Consider the following 11,900-nt stretch of genomic DNA (forward strand, 5'->3'; position numbering starts at 1 on the left):
TATGACAATTGTTTTTCTCTGCTCAACTTACTTCACTTAACTTAATCCCCTCACAACACAAGATTTTTAATCCCCAGGAGTCCAAGAAGGAGTTCTTACGCTCTTACTTCAATAGTATATCAAGGAATCCTCTGTTCCCATCTCTGAAAATGAATCAAGTATATATTACAATGTGTATAAAACAGCCTATTGGAAAAATGGTTGACTTTTCTATGATATGAAGGTAAAGGGAATAATTAAGACCTTTTTTCCAGTGCTTATTCATATTTCAAAGAGCATATCATCTCTATCAACCCATCAAATAGTTTTCAGACATCTGCTTTTTTTTGCATCAATTATACCTTATTACCTAACAAGAGAATAAATTATCCTATACCCAACATACCTTCTTCTCTATCCCAGACACAACTATGTTCTGCATTATTTCAACAAGTTATTGTTTATTTGCTAAAACAAGTACATTAGTAGAAAATTTGGCACAATCACCCAGTTTGTACTTTGCATTAATACTAATCGTGCATGAACTCTTCCACCTAAGAAGGATAGGTAGCGATGACCAGATAAATTTTAGGAAAGCACAGTTCCACAAAAAAACACCAGATTTTTCTGGGCACATCCCATACATTGTGACTTAATTTAACTGCCACCCAACAGTGCAACTGCAAAAATAAAAGTGACATTGGTTTATTTCTCTTGTGTTTGATTATTAAACAGGATATAGAAAACAGTGGACATGACAAAAACACCAGAGGTTTTGACTAAAGCAAAAGCCATAAAGTATCGTTATGTACAATAAGGTGATGGTTGCTCAAGAGTAGGGTTCAGACTGGCAGCATCAGCATCACCTGCATTTGTTAAAAAATGCAAATTCTCAGTCTCCACCCTGGGGGTCCAGCAATCTGTGTTTTACTAAAAAGCCCCTCAGGTTGATACTGATTAAATGTAGGAAGGGAAGTTTTGACTTGAATATGGAACCACCTACAGACCTTTTAACAACACATTACAAATCTAATGAGCATGAAATTTACACTTCTTTGAATGTGTACAGAAAAGCCTATCTTTACATGTCTTTAAGTACAAATGATGGGACCTGGTATTCTTTGATTGCAGGATAATTACTATTCTCAATTAAAGAAAGATAAACCTCATGTTATTATTCCATTTGGAACTGAGTTACTTTTGTCATAACTCCTCATTCAATCAAGGCTCTCAGATTTCTCTCCCTTCACCTTTATATTTTATTTCTACCTGGAGTTTGTGGGCTTACATATGTTCTTTAATTCAAGGAGGAAAGAAGCAAGAAGCCTCATAACTATTCTCTGTCTATACTGACCCCTGAGTGGGGGGATCTTCAAAGTTGTGTACGTCAATCATTATTGATACCTTGGACCTGCTATGTCCTCAGACAGCCAGCTCCACATTCTCTACCTGTACCTTATCCTTTCCAGAGTACTTAGGGGGCTCTTTTTAATCTAACCCACATTTTTATCCCTCTGAGGAGATGGAAATATTTAGAGAAGGCTTCTTTACTGCACTGGGGTGTGCTGGACTCTGCAGGCTGCCCAAGGGTGTGAGATCTGCCTGAGCAATTCCATCCCCATTGTTATTCTTCTCTCTGACAATGTGCAGAATGAAGCGCTATTCTTGGTAGTATGCAACCCTAGCCTCTAAAAGCTGACTGGTTTTTTTATTGCTTCCCTTTTAGTTATAACCTGGGGATTTAGCCCAGGGGTCGAAGCAGTGGGTCCCTTCTTAAGAATCTACATCACACAGAGTCCTCAGATTATCCTCCTGCCAGCTCTTAGACCAGAGAACAGATTAACTCCAAAATCAGCTTGTGTAATTCCCCTGTCCTTTTTCTACAGCATACCCTCTACGCACCTGATCCTTCACAAATTCGCATGCCATCCTTGCGCAGAGGCCATGCTAATCTTCTCTGTATCCTTCCAATTTTGGTATATGTGCTGCCGAAGCAAGTTGTAATCCTTCAAGTTGTAATATTTAACAGGTGTACCTAAGCTTTTGGAATTGCCTTCATTGTACCCTTACCCTATCTTTCAAGTTTTTTACTCTTAACAACTGCAGCTTTTTTTAAAAAAAGATTTTATTCATTCATTTTGTGAGAAAGAGAGAGAGAGGGCACTGAAGAAGGGGGGAAGGGCAGGGGGAGAGGGAGATGCAGACTCCAGCTGAGCAGGGAGCTGGAGGTGCTAAGTGGGGCTGTATCCCAGGACCCTGAGATCATGATCTGAGCCGAAGGCAGACACTTAACCAACTGAGCCAGCCAGGCGCCCACCTCAGCTTTTTTTGATATAAAACACATGTTTTCAAATAAGTATATAAATTAAACGATTGGATTATACAATATTAAACATTGCCTTTAAAGCTATTTTCTCTACATTGGATCTCAAAAATAATCTATAAAAAGAGTCCATGGCCTTTTATTCTAAGTGTGTTCATCCAACCTTTGAGACAATGCATGCCGTGGGCTTAACTAGCATCAAGGACTGTTGGGAAGAAAATACCTAAAAACTGTTTTTAAAATCCTAAAATTTGGTTGCAGAAGCAACTCTGGTTGAAGAGCAGAGAATAAGCAATAATAAATTTATTTAATTATTTAGCACAACACATATTGATTTGAAGAGACCATCTTTAAGTACTGGTTTTGGAAACTAGAACAATGAACAAAATTAACACTGAACAAAAATTAAAACAAGTAAGAATCTTTGCCCATATGTAGCTTTCAACTTAACAAAACCTGAATTAAAAAATGTTGCCTCTTTGAGTCACTGGGCAGTCATTACTGTTAACTTCTAAAGGTCTTATGCCAGTTTGAAACATGTTTTTTGAGCATACTTAAAGGAGGCAGATTTGTTTTAAAGTCATTGCTCTATTACTTTTCTCTGTGTAGAAATACATATTTCAAATGGAAAACCAGGCCTTGGTTAGTTTTAACTCTTTGACAAGATTATACAGATATGCCATGATAAAATCTGTGAATGTAATTTATACATATCTTTTGATTTATAATAGGGACTACAGGTAGCCCAGTATATAAAAATCTATTAAAAATATTATGGGAGAAGCTCTGTTAATTTAGAACTAACTTTCATGTTTTTCAATCATGAATAAAATAATATCATAAGAAAAAAAACCACTTAGTGAATTATGTCACTTTCATTGCTATGAAAGTGTTTATGTCTAAGAAAAAATGATGGAGAAAATATAAATTATATGATTCTTATATCATCTAGAAATGTAAATAGCATATTAAATTATAAAATGTCATATCTTCTTAAATTTTTGAATCACAGTGAATACTGTATAAAGATTAAATCCTACCAGTAAAAATATTCTTATCTAATATTCTATTATCTAAACAGCCTTGAAGCATATCTTTCACTTTTACAAATATATGTTTTTCTATCTAAATACTATCATGTATTTATTTCCCATAAACAATAAGCTATTTTCTAGTATTTCTAGTAAATATTTTCATTATTTACTTTGAAAACACTTCATATTCCATTCAATCTAGGAAAAAATTGGAATTTACCTCATTGCAAAGTTTAAAATATTTGTCTTAATGCCAAGCATTTGCTATATTTCAAAGCCTAATTTCAAAAGTGGGTATTGAGAGGAGGAACAAAACAAACTGTATATTTTGCTAATGGTGCAAACTAGTCTGAATGAAAAAACAGGCTGGAAATAGAAAAGTCGATGGAGTAATCAATAAACTCAAAGAAGGATGAAATAGAGGATACACAAGTCCCATGATTAGTAAGCAGACAACAGTTCATAGCAGCATCCCCCTACAAAATACAATCTATTTCTCTAATATTCGGTGAAGGAATTAATGTGGAAACATAAATTCACTCACAATCTAATAGGTACATTATTGGAAAAATGGAATTAAATATATAATGATATTTAAAAATTGTGTCCAGGTGCAGGATGTTATTTGAATTCATTATTGTTATCTTTATTATTTTAAAATATATACTATTTTATGAATAAATACTTCAAGTAATTAAGCACTTTGAAATCTCTACTCTTTGTGCTCAATTAAACTTTAAAATAAAGACTGTTAAATATCTTTTCTATATGGCACCACTGTGATTTTCCCTCTTTTCACTTTATAGCTATAGATTTTTGAATTTAACAAAGAACAAAAAAGATTTCAAGCATAAAGCCAAGAAATTGGGAGACAATTTCTAATGAGTTTAATATGTTTTGATTAAACCCTAGATATACATTAAATCTATTCACAAGATGACCAGCAGCATATAATTAAACACCACTTTGCCCAATAGAATATATTTGAGTTGAGATCACATATTTTTGCAAATTTAAATGCAAAACAGAGAAAATTATAATAGTTAAGTCATAAAATCTAATTATACCTAAATTACATGGCTCTGTTTATATGTACATTTCTGTATTCTTTGCCCACTTAACTCTTTCTTGCTCTTTCCTCTATAGAGATATCCCTTTAAGAAAAGAATCAGAAAGGATTGGTGACTAAAAATATTTAATTCTACAAATAAATATATTTCTTGTGAATGTCAGTCCTGGAAGGAATTAGTAATGAGGGAAATTCCTATTCCACACATTCATCCTTCTCTCTTTCTATAATACACCACCCTAGGAAATGTTTCAAGCCTCATCTTTCCTTCTTTTTGTCTCTCTTCCTAATCAAAATATATTCAGAGGAAATTATATTTTTATCAGTCCTTTATGCATAAATGTACAGTGTGTCAAGATTACATATAACAGCCTGTACCTCTGCTTAAAAAAGATAAAAATCCAGTCAGTAGTACACAGGTGGGAGAGACATTTCTGTGTAGAAGTTTCTTTTTATTAGCAACAACTTAATCTATCAGTGCACAGTTTCCCTGCTAAACTGATAGTCTATTAGAATAAAATCAGTGAGATATAATCAAAGTGTCTATCATTGTAGTGGGCACTGTTTTTGACCCTCCAGCATTTGCTCCTCCCTACTTTGTTCCTACCAAATACTCATTTTATGGGGGTCTCTTTCCAATGCCACAGAACTGAGCAGATCTGGGGAAACTTCCCCAATCCCCTGCTCCTGACCTAGAGGAGTAAATGAGGTTCATTAAGCCATTTGGTGCACGGAGAAGGTGAACAAGAAACAACCAGTTTGAAGGGAAAGACTCCTATCCCATGCTTGAGAAGAAAGGGTTCTCACTTTCTCTGGGTGTGATCCAGGACCCAGCATGTTTCAGTTTCTCTGCCTGACATCTTATGGCAATGAGGGAATTATCTTAGGGGAAGGGCATGCATTGATTAAATAACCAGAGAGAAAGAAAGAAAAAAAATGCTATGTCAAATAATACACTATTTCAGTTATTGTTTACATTTTTTAAATTGAATTACAGTTCCTGTTACTTGCAGCCAATAGCAAAAGCCATGATGGCTCTTGATATGTAAACCTGTAACATCCTAGTTTTAAGTTGGCAATTTAGTTTCCAAAGGATTCAGACTAACCTTCCAATATGATTTACATACTAAAATACATTTTGGATTTTATATGTACCTACATTTTTTTCTAGTTTTTTTGGTATAAGGTAATAGTCAGTGTTGATTTGAACAATTGTTTTTATGTCAGGTACAAGTGTGAACACCAACTGAACTAACCTACTTATTAATTTTCACAAAATAATAAAGAGGTGCTTTTATTCTCCCACCGCTTCTCAGATGAGATGATCCCAAAGAACAGAGTGATTGAGTGAGTTTATTAAGTGGCAGCTCCAAGATTAAACCTAGGCTGTCTGAATTCAGAATCCATTCCCTATATGTCTACTAAAACAGGAACACTCCATAAAAATTGTCCAAAAATTCATGAAACGTTAATGTTATGATGGATGGTATCCCATCCTGATAAAGTCTATGTTTCTAATAATTCTGATTGTAGCTTATTTCTGCATTTGTTTCACTGAATAACAACAGATTCAAGTGATGAAAAAACAGTGAAACACTAGTGTTTACTTTCATGGTCTTCCCCGTCTAATCTCCTTTTTTGTTGTCACAGTGTTTTCACTTCATTAATTTTGGCTGACATAGTTCTAATTTTATTTTCTGGTAAATTCATGGTACTATACTTCTTTTATTCGGTACATATAAATATTGGGTAGAAAGAGAAATCAAAGCCAGAAAGGAAACAAGATTCCTTCTAGACTGCGGAGAGAAAAAGGAAAACAATAATTAGAATGTAATCAAGAGAGAAACTGGTCAACATTACATATGTTGAGCAGAATTAAAGAGCATTTTGTGAGTGTTTCTTGACTCCTAATGAGAGAGAATTTAAGCAACCTTTTAAAAATCAGGATAAATCATAATATGTGATGGTTTTCCTGAATCTATGACCCTGTGTCATTTTAATCTTGAATACTGAAGCATCTAATGCCACGTTATGCTTTCATCTTTCCCCAGATTTAGATTTCTGCTTAAAAAAAAAAGAGTTATAACAAAGAACTAGATTATTATTCATTCCATCTACTTTGATTGTTCCCACTCTGACCCTGTAGCATAGTACCAGGAAGTGGCTTTAAATCACTTGTGGTTAGGTCCTTGTCTGTCCCTCATTTCTCATATCTAGGTTCCTAGGTACTTGTTTGCAAGAAACTACCTAGTACAAAGCCCAATTTCCCAAAATTGACACTTAATTCTTAATTAAATTGTCATTTAATTAAAATACCACTTTATTTTTTTTATTTGTCAAATATCTGTATCCTATAACTGTGTCTGTCCCTCACATCTGTGGCCAGACTATTTCTGAATCTATGATCCGAATGTGTACCGGGATCTTTTCCCAATCCTCTCGTTACTTCTCTTTGAGAGTAACAGCAAAGCAAACTGAACTTTATCCTGCTGACTGCTGCTTGAAATTCCATTGGTATGGACCTCTGATCTATTAGAACTATTATGAAACTTACAGGAACAATGCTTGAAAATTATCCCAAATAAAATTTAATATCATTTCTCCTTAATCATATTTCATATTACCTGCTTTATTTTCATCCTTAATTACTAGATTACTCTTTCCCATGTTTCACCTGTTTCTAATATGTAAAATATGTAGATATACTAATTTAGTAAGATGCACAGTTGTTGACTATAGTGAGAGGGAATCTCTACATTATGCAATGATGCATTCCACTATACACTTCCTGAATAACAGAATTAAAAAAAAAAAAAAAACAAGAAAAGACTGTGACCTATTTCTGTTCAAATATTTTTTAACTTATTGAGCCACTACTGTATTTTGGGCACTATATATACACTAGGGATACAAAGGTGATTAAGAGAATGCCCATGTTAAAAGAAATTTACACTGAGTGGTACCCTTATCTGTTTTTGAGGGATAGGACAAGCAGAAAAACATTTGTCTGAGCAAAGACACAAAGGTACAGGCAGTTGGTGATTGTGCAGTAAAGGATTAACTCAGCAGGTCTTGGCTGTTCAATACTGTACATTCCAAAGAAAGTTTTGGCCTCTGCCTAGTTTCTGGGAGACAAGCTCTAAATCCTTGGATTATCCTGCCTATTAAGAATGTCTTTGTTCCCTTCCTCCCTCCCTCCCTCCCTCCTTCCTTCATTCCTTCTGTTCTTTCTTCTTCCCAAAAAACAAAAAACAGGACTTCTAGCTCCCATTTCCACTCGTAAGGAACTTGGATGTTGCCACTGTCCTGTCAACACTCAAAAATTGAACAGACTGAAAAGTCAGCAACTCTTCTTAGATCCATAAGGGAGGACACAAGGGAAACTGCTGCCTCTGAGAGTGGAGAGAGAGGTGAATTCAGAGGTCATGACTTACCAGGGAAGAATCTCTGGAGCAAAACTGCTGTGGGAACCATTGCTGGGGTAGAAAATGTCAATTGACAAATTGCCAGAGTCTCAGTGGTGGTTTTTTTTTAATTTTCTGGCTGTATTTATTGGTTTGTGAATTATATTTCATGTTATTTCCTTATTATTATATTACAGAATTGATATCTGGTATTTTTTATTTTTAACATTTTTTTCACATGTTGTTTTAGTGTGAATTCCCAGAAAGCAGAGCCTGAGACAAAAGTTTAAATGATGATATTTCTCTGAGGAAGTGTAAATCGAAGAAGTGGAAGTGAAAGACAAGTGAATAAGAAGGCCAAGAAGGAGAGACAGTAGAAGGATGCTTATCATTTGGTACAAAATGTACTGACTACTTGATCTCATGACATTACTCTAAGTAGCAATAATGAGTGCTTCTCAGCAAGGGCTATAAGAGAGAGGAAAGGGTAAGAACTTATGTAACTGGCTCCTAAATCTCATTAGTCAAAGATTCGCACTCCTAGATTTTTAGCTGACACCAAAATTTAAGTTGCTCATGCAAACGAGCTGAGACATTTCATGCCTCAAGGTCAACAGGGAAGCCCCAGATTTGAAGGCAAAAAGTATATGGACTGGGTAAGGGCCCACCCACATAAAATCAGTTGCAGGAGCAAAGTACCAGTTGCTACAGCAATCTCTGGGTTGGAACATCTGCTCAAGACTGGGGAGACAAGGCAGGATCTGAAGTGGTAGTTACAAGGTGCTTCACACATATATCCAGACGTTAATCCTTTGTCATAAATGTACTTTTTCTGTTTGTTTGTTGGTTGGTTGTTTTTTTTTTTTTTTTTAAAGATTTTATTTATTTATTTGACAGAGATAGAGACAGCCAGCGAGAGAGGGAACACAAGCAGGGGGAGTGGGAGAGGAAGAAGCAGGCTCACAGCGGAGGAGCCTGATGTGGGGCTCGATCCCGTAACGCCAGGATCACGCCCTGAGCCGAAGGCAGATGCTTAACCGCTGTGCCACCCAGGCGCCCCGGTTGGTTTGTTTTTTAACAATTTAGGGTATAGAAATATTTAAATGTATATGGTCTGATATCTCTATTTAAAAGAGACTTTATTGGGTTGAATTTATATCATACCTAGTTGTATATATGGTACTTGGCTCAGTAGCATAATTTTATCACTTTTCTTTAATGTCAATTAAAAGAGATAACTCCTTCTGTCTGTTAAGCTTATATTTCTAATATATTTAAACAGAATTATATCCCAACAGTGATACCATGTCGCTGTTAAAGAAAACCAACACAACACAACAATACCTCCTAACTGAAATGAAGATAAATTTAACATAACACTTCTTGACTACTTGTAGTTAAGAACTAAGAATGACTTTTATGGGGCGCCTGGGTGGCACAGTGGTTAAATGTCTGCTTTCGGCCCAGGGTGTAATCCTGGCGTTATGGGATCGAACCCCACATCAGGCTCTTCTGCTGTGAGCCTGCTTCTTCCTCTCCCACTCCCCCTGCTTGTGTTCCCTCTCTTGCTGGCTATCTCTGTCATGTCAAATAAATAAATAAAATCTTTAAAAAAAAAAAGAATGACTTTTATGAGTTTAACATTTTTTGATAGACATTTTTCTTCTACCACCAAGCAGGCATTTTTTTTTTATTTTGCTTTCTTTTTGTAGCACGTTTTAAAATAAAATGCTGATAATGATCACACAATTATGTTATTTCCCCAAAATAGTCAAAATAAGCATTTTTAAAGAAAAATAATTATTTCCCCTTATGAAGGGCTACAGAATTACCTATTCCTTTGTTATACATGGCATTAGGAATGGAATTAAGTTCTAAAATTATCACTATAAATTCTTGTCTTTTATAGGAGGGATATTTTATAGTTGATTGCAAGCTCAATGTCCCATATTAGCAATTCATCATTTTACAATATTAATATTCATTTTTACTAAATATGGAAACTTCATATAATCAGCAATTTCCTCATCAATTTGGGAAAATCAAATTCATTATTAAGAGTTAGTATAATATTAACAGCAAAATGCCATTCCTGGTGTAAAGATAAACAAGTCTCGAGTTACGTATTATACCTAATTTTGCATGTTATAAGAAGAGAGAAATTTTATAATGTAATTAATTTACACATTATTTTAAAGGATATATTACTCCTTCAATCTATGGGCTAAATGAAAGAAAGGAAAGAGAAAATAAATAAAGAAAAATAAAGTTTGTATTTTTTTCTTTCTGAAATTACCAACACAAACTACAAATGTACTTCTCATATTCTAAACATAGGTTTCATTCTTAGTCAATATCAATCTTTTTTTGGCTAATATAAATGCAAAATTAAGGCTTAATTGTAGCTATTCATATCAGAAAAATATCTAGAAGTTTTGGGAAAAACTTTTCATCACAGAAAAATACCTATTTCTATCCCAAAAGGATACATGATAGGGAAGGTACTATTACATATATTAGAGTAAAAACAAGGGTCTGTCTTATGCTGCTAAAGATAAATAAAGTGGTTAGAGATTTTCACAAAATCTTTGTGGAGATATTAACATTTTATTGCCATATTCTTTGATTACTGATTACATAGTTAAATCATAGTTTACATTTAAAAATATAATCTCTGTGTTTGTCCACAAAATGGGTCCAATGCTTATATATGGGACTTAAAATAACCCTTATTCTTCCTGAAAGAGGCATGCAAGGACCTTTCATATTAAAAAAAAAAAAAAAACTGTAATTCATAACAGATTTACGTTGTCTATGACTCTTTTTTTAATAAACAGACTCAGGAAAGAGGAAGAATAGTATTTTATAAGACAATCAAACATGAAGTAAATAAAATGAATCAAGTGCCATTCCTATGATATTATAAAAGTTCTTAGTAATTCCTCAGAGTATTTTAATATGGTTTGCTCTTATCTGCCTTCTACTAAACTTTCAGAACTCTCACATATATGCTCAACTAATATTTGACAAGGGAGCCAAGAATACTCAATGGGGAAAAAATAAGTCTCTTCAATAAATGATGCTGGGAAAATTGGATAATTACGTGCCGAGAAATTAAATTGGACCTGGTAATGATTTTTTTGGATATGATACCAAAAGCATAAACAACAAAAGCAAAAATAAATGGTACTACATTAAACTGAAACTTCTGTTCAGCAAAAGAAATAATAAACAAAATGAAAAGATAACCTACAGAATGGGAGAAAATATTTGCAAACCATATATCTGATAAAGAGTTAATAACCAGAATATAAAAGGAACTCAGAGAATGCAATTACCAAAGAAAAAAAACCTGATTAAAAAATGGCCAAAGGAACTGAATATATGTTTTTCTAGAGAAGAAATCCAAAGGGCCATCAACAGATCTATTATAAGATTTATGATCTCACTTGTACATGGAATCTAAAAAGCCAAACTTACAGAAACAGAGTAGAATGGTGGTTGCCAGGGGCTGGGGGATGGAGGAAATGGGGAGATACTGGTTAAAGAGTATAAACTTCCAGTTATTCAATGAATAGGTTCTGGATCTGTATCTCATGGTAACTATAGTTAACAAATCTATATTATGTATTGAAAGTTATAGCTCAATAAAGCTGGAAAAACAATTAAAACTATCTCAATGAAGCTGGAAAAAATTTAAAACTATATTGTTTAAATAAAAAAGGAGTAAATGAATAATATTGCTATAATCATATGATTTGAAAATGATATCAATAGAACAAAACAGAAAGCACAGAACTAGCTCCACAAATATGCTGATACTTGTTAGAGTTAGCATTACACACCTGTATAAAAATAACAATTCAATATGTGACTTCAGACAATACCCCATCCATAAGGAATAAAACAAAACTAAAACACTATCTCAGAATATGTCCCAAAACAAACACAGATCTTCCTCAACTTACAATAGGGTTACATCTCGATTAACCCATCGTACATTGAAAATATTGTAAATTGAAATGTATGTAATACACGTAACCTATCAAACATCGTAACTTAAACATTCTCAGAACACTTACATTGGCGTA

At 34.0% G+C, this 11,900-nt stretch overlaps 1 non-coding gene across 1 annotated transcript; it reads right to left on the reverse strand.

Moving 5' to 3' along the window:
• Positions 1-1,873: 1,873 nt before the first annotated feature.
• LOC113251583 (U6 spliceosomal RNA) lies at positions 1,874-1,976 on the reverse strand. Its single transcript, XR_003314556.1, has one exon. It is a non-coding gene; the product is annotated as a U6 spliceosomal RNA (small nuclear RNA).
• Positions 1,977-11,900: the final 9,924 nt, after the last annotated feature.

This window comes from Ursus arctos, unplaced genomic scaffold, assembly GCF_023065955.2.
Source record: "Ursus arctos isolate Adak ecotype North America unplaced genomic scaffold, UrsArc2.0 scaffold_10, whole genome shotgun sequence".
In the NCBI taxonomy this organism is placed as follows: domain Eukaryota; kingdom Metazoa; phylum Chordata; class Mammalia; order Carnivora; family Ursidae; genus Ursus; species Ursus arctos.